General features: G+C 43.1%; 1 protein-coding gene across 2 annotated transcripts in view; it reads right to left on the bottom strand.

The window, feature by feature from the left end:
- The window catches only part of NFE2L2 (NFE2 like bZIP transcription factor 2), a 157,572-nt gene that overhangs the window by 93,686 nt on the left and 47,037 nt on the right, over positions 1 to 16,849 (bottom strand). For both annotated transcript variants that reach the window (XM_081095865.1, XM_081095866.1), the window contains one exon: positions 5,207 to 5,331. The gene's annotated coding sequence lies outside the window, so the exon portion shown is untranslated. The remainder of the gene's footprint in view (positions 1 to 5,206; positions 5,332 to 16,849) is intronic.

Here is a 16,849-nt window from a genome sequence, read left to right as displayed (position 1 = left end):
TGCCGGAATTAGCCAGGTATAGGGAAAAGTTAGAGAAAATCTAGGAATGTGAGAAAGTCCAGAGGCAAGAGAGAACATGGTGAGCCCATGGAACTGAAAGAAGAGGGGGAATTGCAGGAAACAAGGTAGGAGAAGTAAACTGGAGACATACCCTGTGAGTTTAAACTTTATCCTAAAGGCAAGGGGAAGCTATAGGAAGGTTTTAAACAATGAATCGCCTAATCAGATTGATGCTTTGGAGAGAATATGTGTAAGGATGATATGTGAAGTATAAATGGAATGTATTCTCTCCATCTATCTCTCTCCTTGTGCTCTGGGCTGCCAACCTGCACCATGCCACCCCACCAACACACACACACACACACACACACACACACACACACACACACACACGCTCCCCCAGATGCTTTGTCGGTAGAGTAGAAAGCACATTAATTACTGTGGAGACGGTCTGTTGCTGAGAGGGCCCCAAACTCTACAGTACAAAATTCAGATACAAAGGTTCTGCACATGAACTCAGAGACGAAATCAACGAGATTAAACAATTCACACAAACTGTGAATTGTTTTCCCCTTCTGTGCTGGGAGGGGAGAAGAAATGAACTGATGTGGAAGAAGATACACTCGAGAAAAGGAAGAGATGTTCCTGAATTGCCCACTGGGGTTGTGGGAGACATGGCTGCCCCGCTGAGAGATGAAGCTACATGAAACGTACCTGCATGAGCACCCGCCAGCCCGTTACTGTCTGTCAGAGCCAGCAGGGTCCAAAAATCTAGAGGGCACATGGGGCCCTGCCTATCCTGCAAGGATAGACAAGAACGGCATTAGCAGTTCATGCTAGAATTAGGACCACTCCACATAGGACTAGCTGGAGAGTTCCCACTCCATCACAGCATCGAGCCAATCACACATGGACCTCCATCCTCTTCTCCACTTCCCTTGGGCAGCCAGCCCCAGGAGACCAAGAGTAAAAGGCAAGAAGAGGGGAGGCAAGGTCTCAAATTGAATTACGAACTGAAATACTTAGGTAATCTCAGTTTCAGACAAATCACTGGATTCACTTTAGAGGATTTAGAATAAATTGGCTGCCAAAAAGAAGGCTGGAGGTTCAAATTCAGACAGTAAATTACTCCAGGAAAAAATGTTCCATTTTTGCATACCTGAGTGTTTCAGGACTCGTGTACTTACGTGGTGTCTTGCTTGTTACAATCACATGGCTACTGTGTGAGGAATGGTTTGAAAGAAAGAATGGATACAGGAAGATGGGGGGGGGGGTTACGTAAGGTGTGAGGGGTGCAGAGGAAGGATACAAGTTACAGGATATGAGAAACAAAATCAAGAGTTCATGGGGTACAATTGGATGTGAGAGATAGTGAAAAGAAATCAGTCAGGGACAGCATACACATTTCTGGCTGCATCAATGAATCCATGGTAGTGCCTGCCACAGATTAGGGGGAATTCAGGAAGAGGTACAGGTTTAAAGAGAGTGAGTTCAGTTTTAGTTTAAGGTGGCAATGGAACATATAGGCAGAACTGATTAAAATATAGCTATCTGGATATGAAGGACATGTCAAATGCTGCATAAGGTCAAATAAAGAGAACTGAAAAGAGTCTCTTGAATTTAGCTCCACATTGATCACTGGTTAGCGTGGAGAAAGAAATCTGGGAGAGTGAATGGGAAGTTGGAAGAGTGAATGGAGATAACTTTTCCAAGAAGTTTAGCTGGCCAGGGATGAAAGGGCTGTAGATGGAAGGGAATGTGGCTTTTTTAACCTGAGAAGGAAGGAGCCAGTTGAGAGGAAGAGGATGAATAGATAGCTAAGAGTGAGAAAGAGTTACTGAGAGTGAGGTCATTGACAAGTCAGGAGGAGATGGGATTCAGAGCACAGGCCAAGAGATCTGCTTTAGATGGTGGAGGAGAACATCTTTTATAATAAGAGGCAAGGTGGGTAAAGATGCAAATTTATAGGCTGACATGGAAAACTGAGACTGCTCATGTCCCATAACTTCTATTTCTCCCCTTAATGAGTGGCAAATAAAACCACCTACAGAGAACGATAGAAAGAGCAAGCATGGAGGTTTGGAAAAAGAGAAGAATTCTTGAAATAGCCACTGGGGATTTGAAAGAAAGAGCAAGTATGCCAGGGCAATGTGGTAAGGCTGCAGACAGCATGGAACTTGTACTTGAGGTTGCTGAGCATGACTTTAGGGTAGCTCGATCTGTGTGGTTGTGTGTGTTTTTTCAGCAGAGTCCAGTAGTCCAGGTAAATAAATGGCCAAGGCAGACAACTGATTTCAAGGTACATGTTCAAAGTTTGTCAGGTAGATGAAACAGAAGAATGAGGGAGCAATGGAGTTGAGGCCCTGGCCAAGTAGCTTAGTTGGTTAGAGCACTGCCCCAATATGCCAAGATTGCGGGTTCAACCTCCCCTTAGGGCACATACAAGAAGCAACCAATGAAGCATATATAAGTGGAATAATAAATTCTCTCTTTCTCCCTCCCTTCCTCTCTAAAATCAACAAAAAAGACTTAAAAATAAATTGAGTTGAGGACCACAGGTCAGAGGTAAATGTCATGAAGCATGAAATCCTTCCTGAGTAGAGAACAAAAAGGAGACAGCAAATGGATAACAGGTAAGGAGAAAGAAGAAAGAGTAGAAGTTTTAATAGATTTCGAAAATCAACGAAGTATAAAAAATAACCAAATGAGAGGTACTAGAGCAGTGGTTCCCAACCTTCTGGCCCTTTAAATATAGTTCCTCATGCTGTGACCCAACCATAAAATTATTTTCGTTGCTACTTCATAACTGTAATGTTGCTACTGTTATGAATCGTAATGTAAATATCTGATATGCAGGATGGTCTTAAGCGACCCCTGTGAAAGGGTCGTTTGATCGCCAGAGAGATTGCAACCCACAGGTTGAGAACCGCTGTACTAGAGGAACAGAAAGTCATGGGTTGAGAAGTGCTGTGGTTTCTTGATGACAAAGCCTGGGGGTGGCCATGGGATTGGGTGATTGAAACAGAATGGAGGAGGTAATTAAAAATGGAATCAAGAAACTGAGAGGTCAAGCATGCCTCATGGATATACCAAATGTGGCAGGTTGTTGGCAGAATTTGGCATGAAAAAGAATATTATGGGTCCTTTGCCAATATCTTCAATAAATAATGGGTATGGCCAGGCAGTTCCGTAGAAGACAGCTGGGTTCAAGGGTATGACATAATCGTTCACAGCCTGGGTATCAGAGGGCAGAACTAAGATCTATGGATGTGACAGCGTGTGACAGAATCTGACCTAGTAGCCTCCACTTGGGAGGCCTGCTGAGGAAGCAGTGTATTTGTGGGGGAAAGCCAGGTTTCTTAGGGCTAGACAGCTAAAGAATGTTCAGTGAAAAGGCTAGGGTTAACCCGGACTTTGTTGATGATGGAATGGGATTCTTGAGATCACAGAGGAAAAGTTTAGCACAGCATGGAGTGGGAGGCTGAGTCAAGTATGAGGATAGAGGTCATAACAGGATAACTCATTGAAAGGGCTTCCCTTTTGGGCACATCAAGGACATCAAAGGCCTGAGGGGTGGTGGGTTTGACAGCTGCAAAGATGCAGGAGAATTGATGGGTCAGGCTTCTTAAGATTCAGCATTGTCCTGGTATGTCACACCTCCAAGACTCCTGGGTCCCAGGAAGGAATGAGCTGGGTCTTGATTCCAGGGAAAGGCTCAAAGCTAAGGGGTGGCTCCTGGCCTGTAGCTCTGGATGGTGTGGGATAGGATGGCCTCTGAGACTCACACAGACTCAACATTCCAGCTTCCTTCACTGCTCACATTCTGCACTGTCTCAGTGCCTCTCTGCCTGTTCTTTTTAGGGTTTGGTTTTGGTTTTGTCTCAAAACTTAAAGCCCAGGGAAAAGCAGCCAGTAAGTAACCTTCAAGCACCGGGAGTTGTTCTGGGCAAGGCAGATAGCAAGTCATCACAGCATTAACCAATTTCAACACAAGGAATATAACACGGTACTTCTTCAAGGAAGATGTGGTGTTTAGAGTAATTTCCTGGAATGTTTACTTTAGTTAAAGAAAAAAAAGGAGAGAGAATTTAAAAAGGACTCTGATAGAAATCAGACTTATGGTTGTCAGAAGAGAGGAGGTTGGGTGAAAAATTCAAAGGGATTAAATATAAATTGGTAGTTCCAAAATAGTCACAGGATGTGAAGTACAGCATAGGGAATATAGTCAATAATACTGTAATAACTATGTACTTGAAATATTAGGGGGACCACTTTGTAAAGTGATTGCCTAACTATTATGCTACATACATGAAACTAATACAAAATAATATTGAATGTAAACTGTAATTGGAAAATAAATAAATAAAATTAAAAAGACTTTGATACATTACCAAATTGAACTTTTCTTAAATATGAACCACAATCCACTTGGCCTTGGGTTGGTTTATTTATGTGCTATATTTATTTTCACTCCCCACGGTGAGTCTTTCTGTTTATTCAAAGGGCAAAGGTCACATTTTAGCTTCTGTCCAGGTCATTACACATGAACAATTTAGTGTTCTTTGGAGCACTCTAGAGCCCTTTAAATGCCATATGTTGGAAGGCACAAGCTTCCTATGTTCTCTCTGTCAGCGGATTTTGTTGTGAACATCTTGCTGGAAGACTCTATTTTATTGTTTAATAAAGAGATTCATGATACCAGAAAAAGTAAAGGTTTTAAAAAAATCTTTAGTGGGGCTTTGCTGTAAACGATAAAGATCTTCTGAGTGTGTTCCACTCCTTTTCTCTTGAATTATTAACTCAGACATAAGTTACATGCTTTTAATGAAGTGTTACCTTCATGCTAACTTCCTAACCTTCAGTTCAGCATCTGGTGACATGGTGATGACTTCACAGCAGGTTCAAAGCATTGGCTGACAAAATGGTCAGTAAATAGCATCATTATATATCTTAAATGAATCCAATACTTAGAGAAAACCAGGTGGCTTGGTGTTTGGCTGTATCAGATGCCCAGCATAATGAAGCAAATAATCATATTATCTGGCACTCTGTATGACATAGGAATATTGATTGCATTATAAGATTCAGAAAACACATCTAGCATGAGTGGTCAGTTTCCTAATTCAAAGATATCAGCTTATCATTAATTCTTTCCATCTCCATATAAATGATTAAATCCATTTCAAAAAATTGTCAACCATCGTACCTCAGGTTCTGTTCATTTCTTCAAAAAGGAAGGGTGAATTGGGGGCAGGCTGTTGATAGGTGTTTGCTGCTGTAGAAGCCAGTCTGCTTTGAGGTGTTCTTGCATTTTTTCATCTGTGCTGCCATCTAGAGAGAAGAATTAGAAACACACAAAATAACCAGAAAATCCCAAAATGGGACTTGAAGGAAAATGGATACTGCATATTGATTTGTAGAAAACTGTAAGAAATATCAGAGATTTGATGGTGATAGTTTTGTCCCCCAACCCCTCTCTATCCCTCTCAGACACAAAACAGAATTTGGATGTCTGTTTATCAGTGTTTATGCCAACATTCCAGGCGTTGCCGGGGAGCCATTTCCTGGACTCAAATTGACCTCTTCTTACATAAGTAAAATGCAATTGTGTTAACATTCTGGGACCTCCGAAGTGGAGTCATTTTTCCATAGTTAAAAATTGCTGTAAATGCTCACATTCTGGTTTTCATTATTTGGAGATAAAATAACAGGGAAAAACGAGAGGGGTGGGGGGAGAGAGAGAGAGAGAGAAAGAGAAAGAGACAGAGAGAGAGAATGTGAATGTGTATGTGAGTGATTTAACAAGGTGTCCTTTGAACACAGTGGGACAGTTTCCTGAAGTCAGTGTGTTCCACAGCACCTACTAGCTCTGCAGGATGTTTACAGGTGAAACACTGGTCAAATAAATTTGGGGAATGTGAGGCAAAACCTTTTTAAACAGTTTTCTTTAGTATAGGCAAGACTTTCAATAGCTTTTAATTTACTAATGTACACTGTGAACTTGTAAGAAAGGTAAATGCTAGGCAAAGTTCCCTCAACCTGACCTTGAAACTCTAGAACTGATGTTCTGTGGAACAGACTTTAGAAAATAGTACAACAGCCTGGTTGGTGTGGCTCAGTGGTTGAGCATCGACCTATAAGCCAGGAGGTCACAGTTTCAGTACCAGTCCAGGCGCATACCCAGGTTTTGGGCTCGATCCCCAGTAGGGGGCATGCAGGAGGCAACTGATCAATGATTTTCTCTCATCATTGATGTTTATACTTCTCTCTCCCTCTCCCTTCCTCCCTTTGAAATCAATAAAGACACTGAAAAAAAATAGTACAACAGGGAAAGGAAGTTGGGCTACTGCATGCACAGCATGTGCAAACATAGCAGTTCTCCCTTACATCTGCCCTATTCCTCATCTCTGTCTAAATATTTTTGAAGCTTTGCTTTGGTTTGAGTAAAGGTTGGGCAATTTAACTACTTTTTTCCCCCTAGCAAGAATGTTATAGGATTTGTTTGATAAGTATTACTTGAAGTAAAACAAAATAATTTTACCTATAATTTAGGGTAGATTTTCTCCCTCAGCTTACATGTCAAATAGCAATAAGATGGTCTTTATACTGACACATTTAGTGTGCTTTAACTCTATACAAGGTACCACTGCATGGGAGGATAGGGAGAGCTGAGTAAAACGTGACTCTTGTCAAGCCATTAAATAGGTGGAGGGATAAGTTTATATACAATCCTATCTAATGAAAGACAAAAAGGGTAATTAACTGTACCTCCGCTACGCTTCCCATTGGCTAATCAGGGCGATATGCAAATTAACTGCCAACAATGATGGCGGTTAATTTGCATACTTAGGCACAATGATGGGAGGCGAAAGGGGAAGGACGGAGGAAGCCACCTGCTGCTGACGGTGATCGGAAACCCAGGCGGCAGGCAAGAGCCGGGTGGCAGGGCAGAGGCAGAGAACCCGGGCCGCCTTTGCCCTGTGCAAACTATGCAGCTGGGAGAGGGGCATGGGGCCGCTGGGAGCTGGGCGGGAACTTCCCCGGGTTTGCATCAGGCAGCCAGGAGCGGGGCACAAACTATGCAGCCAGGAGAGGGGCACCTGGCCACTGGGAACAGGGCGGGAACTTCCCAGGGTGGGTGTCAGGCAGCTGGGAGTGGGGCCAGAACTTCCGCCCCATAGCTGCTTGCTCATTCACTTACTCATTATTCACTCACTCACTCAGCAAACCCTCTCAGGTCCCTGGCACCAGGCCAGGCACTGAAGTTGAAACAGGATAAGACCGAGCTATGTCCTCAAGATGTTAGTAATTCAGTAGGTGAAGCAGGCACATGAACGAGGCAGTTGTATGCACAGATGCACTGTACTGGGTTCGGTGAGGGCTGTCACGCTGACTTTGTTCTCTTGATAAAATGGGGCCTCGGGAGCCAGGCCGCCCCAAGCCTGTAGGCCTGTTCCTAGGCCAGGAGTGGCCGGGGTCCAGGAACATGACAGAGGGTGCAGGTCGGGCTGAGGGGTCTGGCCCCACCCCTAACTCCCACCCCCGAGTGCACAGATTTTTGTGCACTGGGCTACTAGTCCTATCTAATAATAGAGAAACATGGTAATTAGCTGTACCTCCGCTACCCTTCCCATTGGCTAATCAGGGTGATATGCAAATTAACTGCCAACCAAGATGGCGGTTAATTTGCATACATAGGTGCAATGCTGGGAGGCAAACGGGGAAGGACAGAAGAAGTTGCCTGCTGCTGACTGTGATTGAAAACCCAGGCGGCAGGCAAGAACAGAGAAGCGGGGGCCTTTGCCCGGCCCCCTAGGCATGATCGGAGAAGCGGGGTCCTTTGCCCCGTCCCTCAGGCATGATCGGAGAAGCGGGGGCCTTGGCCCCGCCCCCCAGCCGTGATCGGAGAAGCCGGGCGGGGCAGGGAAGAGGTGGCACTGACACCTAAGTAGATCGCAAGCACCTTTCAAACTGTGGGGGTAAAAACCCATGAGACCAGGTCCTGACCACCCACGTAGATCAAACTGCAAACCTCCTGTTACGGGGTCCTGGCTGCCATGTAGAATGCCAGCACCTTTCAAATGCAAACCCCATGAGACTGGGTCCTGACTGCCACGTAGATCGCGAGCACCTTGCAAACTGCACGGGTAAAACCCCATGAGACTGGGTCCTGACCAACAGGTAGATGAGAGCACCTTTCAAACTGCAAACCCCCTACCGGGTCCTGGCTGCCACATAGATCGCGAGCACCTTTCAAATGCAAACCCCATGAGACCGGGTCCTGACTGCCACGTAGATCGCGAGCATCTTTCAAACTGCAAAGCCCATAAGACCGGGTCCTGGCCACCACGTAGATCACAAGCACCTTTCAAACTGCAAACCTCATGAGACCGGGTCCTGGCTACCACGGAAATCGCGAGCACCTTGCAAACTGCACAGGTAAAACCTCATGAGAACTGGTCCTGACTGCCAGGTAGATCCCGAGCACCTTTCAAATGCAAACCTTATGAGACCGGGTCCTGGCCACTACGTAGATCGCGAGCACCTTGCATACTGCACGGGTAAAACCCCATGAGACCAGGTCCTGACCACCCACGTAGATTGAACTGCAAACCCCCTGAGACCGGGTCCTAGGCACTACGTAGATCGTAAGCACCTTTCAAACTGCAAACCCCATGAGATCAGGTTCTGGCCGCCATGTAGATCGCGAACACCTTTCAAACTACCTGGGTAAAACCCATGAGACTGGGTCCTGGCATCTATGTGTGCTGCCACATAAATCTTGGGGGGGCAGCAGCTGCCTCTTGCCTGCCTCCTCCCTCCTGTCCCCCGCCGGGGATCAGAGAAGTACCTGTATTTTTTTTTCAAAGTACCTGTATTTTTAATAATTTCTTTCTTTTTTTTTTTTCAAGGCCCAGAAATCAGGATTTTACTTTTATTTTTTTATTTTTTTATTGCTTAAAGTATTACAAAGGGTATTACGTATGTGTCATTTTTTTCCCTGCCCTTGACTATCCCCTGGCCTCCCCCACCCCCCAGCGTCCCATGTCCATTGGTTATGCATATATGCATGCATACAAGTCCTTCGGTTGATCTCTTATACCCCTCCCTCCTGCCCCCCAACTTTCCCCAGCCTTCCCGCTGCATTTTGACAATCCGTTCGAGGCAGCTCTACCTCTGTATCTATTACTGTTCAAAAGTTTATAATGGTCTCTATTATCCATGAATGAGTGAGATCATGTGGTATTTTTCCTTCATTGACTGGCTTATTTCACGTAGCATAATGCTCTCTAGTTCCATCCATGCTGTTGCAAATGGTAGGAGTTCCTTCTTTTTTACAGAAGCATAGTATTCCATTGTATAGATGTACCACCATTTTCTAATCCATTCATCTACTGATGGGCACTTAGGCTGTTTCCAGATCTTAGCTATGGTGAATTGTGCTGCTATGAACATAGGGGTGCATATATCCTTTCTGATTGGTGTTTCTGGTTTCCTGGGATATATTCCTAGAAGTGGGATCGCAGGGTCAAATGGGAGTTCCATTTGTAGTCTTTTGAGGAAACTCCATACTGTCTTCCATAGTGGCTGCACCAGTCTGCATTCCCACCAGCAGTGCACAAGTGTTCCTTTTTCTCCACATCCTCTCCAGCACTTGTCGTTTATTGATTTGTTGATGATAGCCAGTCTGACAGGTGTGAGATGGTACCTCATTGTTGTTTTGATTTGCATCTCTCGGATGATTAGTGACTTTGAGCATGTTTTCATATGTCTCTTGGCTTTCTGAATGTCCTCTTTTGAAAGGTGTCTATTTAGGTCCTTTGCCCATTTTTTGATTGGATCGTTTATCTTCCTTTTGTTAAGTTGTATGAGTTCCCTATAAATTTTGGAGATTAGGCCCTTATCAGATATGGCATTGGCAAATATGTTTTCCCACACGGTGGGTTTTCTCGTTGTTTTATTGATGGTTTCTTTTGCTGTGCAGAAGCTTTTTATTTTTAAGTAGTCCCATTTGTTCATTTTCTCTTTAGTTTCAAGTGCCATAGGAGCTGTATCAGTGAAGAAATCGCTTCGGCATATGTCTGCGATTTTATTGCCTTTGGATTCTTCTAGAATTTTTATGGTTTCCTGTCGCCCATTTAAGTCCTTTATCCATTTTGAGTTTATTTTTGTGTATGGTGTAAGTTGGTGGTCTAATTTCATTTTCTTGCATGTATCTGTCCAATTTTCCCAACACCATTTATTGAAGAGACTATCCTGGCTCCATTGTATGTTCTTGCCTCCTTTGTCAAATATTAATTGAGCATATTGGTTCGGGCCGATTTCTGGGCTCTCTATTCTATTCCATTGATCTATATGTCTGTTCTTGTGCCAGTACCAGGCAATTTTGAGAACAGTGGCTTTGTAATACAGCTTGATATCTGGTATTGAGATTCCACCTACTTTGTTCTTTCTCAGGATTGCTGCAGCTATTCGGGGTCTTTTTTTATTCCAGATGAATTTTTGGAGAGTTCGTTCTAGATCTCTGAAGTATGCCGTTGGTATTTTAATGGGAAGTGCATTGAATTTATAGATTGCTTTGGGTAGTATGGACATTTTAATGATGTTGATCCTACCAATCCATGAACACGGTATGTTCTTCCATCTATTTATGGCTTCCTCTATCTCTTTTTTCAACGTCCTGTAGTTTTCTGAGTAGAGGTCTTTTACCCCTTTAGTTAAGTTTATTCCTAGGTAGCTTAATTTTTTTGGTGCGATGGTAAATGGGATTGTTTTTGTAATCTCTCTTTCTGAAAGTTCACTATTGGTGTATAGAAATGCCTCAGATTTCTGGGTGTTAACACTATTGGTGTATAGAAATGCCTCAGATTTCTGGGTGTTAATTTTGTATCCTGCTACATTGCCAAATTCATGTATTAAGTCTAATAGTTTTTTGATGGAGTCTCTAGGGTTTTGTATGTATAATATCATGTCGTCTGCAAATAAGGACAGTTTTACTTCCTCTTTTCCAATTTGGATGCCTTTTATTTCTTCTTCTTGTCTAATTGCAATGGCTAATACTTCCAGTACTATGTTGAACAGGAGTGGTGAGAGCGGGCATCCCTGTCTTGGTCCTGTTCTTAGGGGAAATGGTGTTAGTTTTTGTCCATTGAGTATGATGTTGGCTGTGGGCCTGTCATATATGGTTTTTATTATGTTGAGGTATGATCCTTCTACTCCCACCTTGCTGAGAGTTTTTATCAAAAATGGGTGTTGGATTTTGTCAAATGCTTTTTCTGCATCAATTGATAGGACCATGTGGTTTTTTTCTTTCAATTTGTTTATGTGATGTATCACGTTTATTGATTTGCGGATATTGTACCATCCTTGCATCCCTGGGATGAATCCTACTTGGTCATGGTGTATGATCTTTTTGATGTACTGCTGGATCCGATTTGCTAAGATTTTGTTGAGGATTTTGGCGTCTATGTTCATGAGGGATATTGGCCTATAATTCTCTTTCATTGTGTTGTCTTTACCTGGTTTTGGTATTAGGGTGATGCTGGCTTCATAGAATGAGCTTGGAAGTGTTCCTTCCTCCTGAATTTTTTGTAGTAGTCTGAGGAGGATAGGTTTTAGTTCTTCCTTGAATGTTTGGTAAAATTCCCCTGTGAATCTGTCTGGTCCTGGGCTTTTGTCTGCTGGAAGCTTTTTGATGACTGCTTCAATTTCTTCCATAGTTATTGGCCTATTGAGATTTTTAGATTCTTCCTGATTGAGTTTTGGAATGTTGTATTTTTCTAGGAATTTGTCCATTTCCTCCAGGTTGTCTAGTTTGTTGGAGTAGAGCTGTCCATAGTATTTTTTAACAATCATTTGTATTTCTGTGGGGTCTGTTGTTATTTCGCCCCTATCGTTTCTGATTTTGTTTATTTGGGTCCTCTCTCTTTGCTTCTTGGTGAGTCTGGCTAGAGGTTGTCAATCTTGTTTATCCTTTCCAAGAACCAGCTCTTGGTTTCATTGATTTTCTGTATTATTTTTTTGGTTTCTATGTCATTTATTTCTGCTCTAATCTTTATTATCTCCTTCCTTCTGCTCACTCTGGGGTTTTTTTGTTGCTCTCTTTCTAATTCTTTGAGTTGTAGAGTTAGCTGATTTACTACCATTTTTTCTTGTTTTTTGAGATAGGCCTGTAGAGCTATAAACTTCCCTCTCAGGACTGCTTTCATTGTGTCCCATAGGTTTTGGATTGTTGTGTTTTCATTGTCATTAGTTTCCAGGATGTTTTTAATTTCTTCTTTGATCTCATTGGTAACCCAATCAATATTTAATAACATGCTTTTCAGCTTCCAAGTGTTTGAGTATTTTGGGTTGTTTTTATTGTAGTTTATTTCTAATATTATGCCATCATGGTCTGAGAAGATGCTTGGTATGATTTCAATCTTCTTGAATTTGGGGAGACTTTGTTTGTGACCCAATATGTGGTCTATTTTTGAATCTGTCCTATGAGCACTTGAGTAGAATGTATATTCCGTGGCTGTGGGGTGAAGTGTTCTGAAGATGTCTATTAAGTCCATCTGATCTAGTGAGTCATTTAGGATTGCTGTTTCTTTGCTGATTGTTTGTCTAGAGGATTTATCCAGTGATGTCAGTGGTGTATTAAAGTCCCCTACTATGATTGTATTGTTGTCGATCTCTCCTTTGATATCTTCCAGGAGTTTTCTTATGTATTTGGGTGCTCCTGCATTGGGTGCATATATGTTTATCAGGGTTATATCTTCTTGTTGTATTGATCCCTTTAGTATTATTAAGTGGCCTTCCGTATCTCTTGTTATGGCCTTCACTTTGAGGTCTATTTTGTCCGATATAAGTATTGCTACTCCAGCTTTCTTTTCCTTTCCATTTGCCCGAAAGATATTTTTCCATCCCTTCACTTTCAGTCTGTGTGAGTCCTTTCTACTGAGGTGGGTCTCTTGTAGACAGCAAATGTATGGGTCATGATTTTTTATCCATTCAGCCACTCGATGTCTTTTGGTTGGAGCATTTAGCCCGTTTACATTTAAAGTTATTATTGAAAGGTACTTGTTTGTAGCCATTTATTTTTTGTGTGTGGCTGTTTTCTGAGCTTTTTATTTCTTCTTTTTACACCAGTCCCTTTAGCATTTCTTGCATTGCTGGCATGATGGTGATAAACTCCCTTAGCCTTTTTTTGTCTGTGAAGCTTCTTATTTCCCCTTCAATTTTGAATGATAGCCTGGCTGGATAGAGTATTCTTGGATTCAGTCCTTTGCTTTGCATCACTTTGTAAATTTCCGTCCATTCTTTTCTGGCCTGATGTGTTTCTGTTGAGAAATCATTTGACAATCTAATGGGAGATCCCTTGTATGTAACTTTCCGTCTCTCTCTTGCAGCCTGTAAGATTCTCTCTTTGTCCTGAACATTTGCCGTGGTAATTATGATGTGTCTTGGTGTGGGTCTTTTTGGTTTCACCTTGATTGGGACTCTCTGGGCTTGTGTGACTTTTTTCTTCCCCACTTCAGGGAAGTTTTCTGATATTATTTCTTCCAATAGTTTTTCTAATCTTTGTTCCTCTTTCTGTTGTTCTGGCACCCCTATTATTCGTATGTTGTTTCGTTTCATGTTGTCCCAAAGCTCCCTTAGACTCTCCTTCTGTCTTTTAATTTTTTTCTCCAATTGAAGTACAGTTTGGGTGTGTTTTGCTTCCTTGTCTTCTAATTCACTAATTCGGTCTTCCGCTTCTCCTAGTCTACTGTTGATACTTTCAATGGTGTTTTTTATTGCAGCTATATCGCTCTTCATTTCTTCTTGCTTCTTGCATAAGTTGTCGATTTTTTCCTCCATCCGGTGTATGCACTCTAGGACCCTTATTCTGAATTCTTTTTCGGTCATGTTGCATGCCTCTGTATCACTTAGCTGCTTTTCTGGCGAGTCCTCCTTTTCTTTCCTTTGGGGATTTCTTTGTCTACCCATGTTTGATCTCACTGACATATATAGATATTGAGTCATTCAGTGGCTGTTCCATAGGTGGCAGTGGCTCCTCAGGCTGTGGTTGCTCCTTGGGCAGTTGTGGTAGCAGCTGCTCCTCTGTTGGTAGCAGGTCCTCTGATGGGTGCTGTTCACAGCTGTTGTGGCTCTTCTGGCTGGTGGAGGGAGGCTTCACACACAGCAGCTGTTCCTCAGACAGAGCGTGTGGTGATCAGGAGGCCGCTGTTGCTTGGATATGCTGTGTTGATTTAAAGGCACAAAATACAACACAACAAGGCACAACGTACCAGGCACTGAACACAAATGAATTACGGTATTAATAACCCCAAATAAAGGTGGCCACCCGAGCTAAGAGAGTTGGGGGATAAGGAAGAAAGAAGAGAAAAAGATAGAGAGGAAAACAGAAAAAAAAAAGGGAGAGAAAAGAGAATGAAGTAGAAGAGGGGAGGAGACTATTCATATGAGGAGAAAACTCCGATAGAACCGCCACTAATCCCAACAAATTCCAGCAACGGATCCCTGGAGTGAATACAAACTACAAACAACCAATAATATCAAGCGAGGCAAGGGAAAACAGAAGTACAAAAATAACCGGGCGGGGGTGGGGGGTGGGAATGGGAAACAGAAAAAGAAAAAGCAGAACCACCTCACAAACAATCCTTAAAGAAAAAAAAGAAATCAATATACTCAACAATCGAGCAAACAACAACAAAACAATAGAGAAAAGAAGAGAAAAAAAAATTTGGATAGTGAAGAAAGATAAGGGAGAGGTGTATAAGGATTTAGAGCAGGTGATTGGAAAAGGGATATATAAGTAGGGTGAAATTTAGACAGGGGGTAAGAAGAATAGGGAAAATCTAAAGCAGGAATAGGGTAAGAGAAACAGGACAGCAAAAGGGGAAAAGTGGGGAAGAGGGTTTTAGCACAGTGGCACAATTGAGGCAGAGGAAAATGATGCTAAAGGAATGATGAAAATAGAATGGAGAACCCTAGTCCCGAAATAAAATAAAGAGAAAATAAAAAGACACTTTAAAAAAAAATGGTAAAATGGTAGCAGTAATAATACTGGTTAAAAATAAAAATGTAGTAATTAAAAGGGTAAAATCAGGTGATGAAAAAAGAAAAAAAATGGTTTCTTAGTTAAAAGGTGAAACAATAATAAAAAATAAAATAAAATAAAATAAAAAATAAAAAAAATAATTAAAAATGGGCTGTAATGAAGGTGCTTCAGATCTTCTGCTCCTCTTTTTGGCACACCAGGTATTCAGGAGAATGCTGAATTTCCCTCTGATACACTGTTCCTCCGTGTTGTAAGCCACAGTCCTGATTTTAAGGCAGGCTGTATTGGTTTCCCAGACAGCCCTTATCTGTATTTACAGAAGAGTCAGTTCGTGGCTCTGCCTCTGGGTGGCAGTGCTTCGGGATCGACCTCTGAGGGTATAAGACCTCTCTGACCAGGTGTTCTCTATTGTACCGGAAGCTGGTTTGGGAATGTCCTCCACCCAGAGCTGGTTCCCCAGTAGTCACTCCCGGCTCTGTTTCCCAGGCTCCCCAAAAACAGCCTTCCCTTACAAGCTCTGCGACTGACCCCAACTGGGTAATCCCATGCACTGGGTTCAACAATCAAACGCACAGATTTAAGAGCCTGGGAAGTTGTGTGAACTCGCACGGCTCCACCTTCCAGATCTGCTCGAAGTCTCTGCGCGCGCTCTGGCTCCTGGCACCGAGTAGCCGGCAACCTGGCATACTCTGAGGCTGCCCGTTTGTATCCAGTCCAACTGTGGACTTATTTATAGCGTTCCCTTCTGCCAGCAGCCCTGGGGGAACCATTCCACACTTGTGGGTCACGCTGGCTCCAACGGCCGCGGTCTTTGTGGGGCGTAGAGCCCCCCCCCCCCCCGCGCGCGTTCCACTCTCCAACCTAAACTGCAAACCGCACCTTTGGGGGAAGTCTAACCTTTCTGTGAGGAGAAGCAGGGCTCCTCTGAGTTCACGTAGTCGCGCTGCTTGAGAGCCATTGTTGCCGGGTTAGTAGCTGGTCTCTGGATGCCGGTGACAGCCACTCAAGATGGCACGGTCTCCACGGCTGAGCCGGCGCACCTGGAGACGTTTCAGCCTCAGCCTCTAACCGTTCCCTTTTTCTAGGAGTTCTCTGTCTTTCCTGGCTGCAGACTGTCTCTCAGCTGAATCTCCTCTGCTTATTCGGGCTGTATGCTACCCATTTCATCTGCTTGCCCTTATCTGCTCCGGGACAAGGCACCGACACGTCCGTCTAAACCTCCGCCATTTTCTCCTCCCCTTTAATAATTTCTTGACAATGTAAAAGAATTTTACATTATGATCCAAGGGTGGTGGGGTGAGGAGAAGGAGCAGCAGAAAAATCCAACAAACAAAAAGGGAAACAGAAATGCATGGTGGAAGGGATTTGAAGGGTGGGTAGGGGCATTGCCCAACTAAAATGCAATTGGTTTGTTACTGAGTACTATTCATGGGAAGACAGCATCCTGACTCCTTCTCTATACAGCATATTGGGAGTAAATATGATGCATCCAGGTGGAAATATGATTAGGGGTTGGAAGACAGACAGGGAAAGAAGAAGTCAGAAATAGACACTGAGAGAGTTACTGTCTTGCTGGCTGCAAATACTGAGTCTCCAATAGTGATAGAATAAAAAAGTGGGGGATATCTCTGGAAGATTCAAGAGATAGGGTGCAACTCTTCTATGGTTTTGACTTGCCCTGCAGATTTCCACATACACACGTGTACACGCCTGTGTTTGCATGCACACACATATACACATAACTGACTGCCCTCCCTGGAAGCACAGAAGAAGAAGAAGCTGCCAGAAGAAGAAGCCGCCCAC

Source organism: Myotis nattereri (genome assembly GCF_964212035.1).
Source record: "Myotis nattereri genome assembly, chromosome: 7".
In the NCBI taxonomy this organism is placed as follows: Eukaryota; Metazoa; Chordata; class Mammalia; order Chiroptera; family Vespertilionidae; genus Myotis; species Myotis nattereri.
Note: the sequence above shows the minus strand (reverse complement) of the source record. Positions and strands in the feature narration are given on the sequence as shown.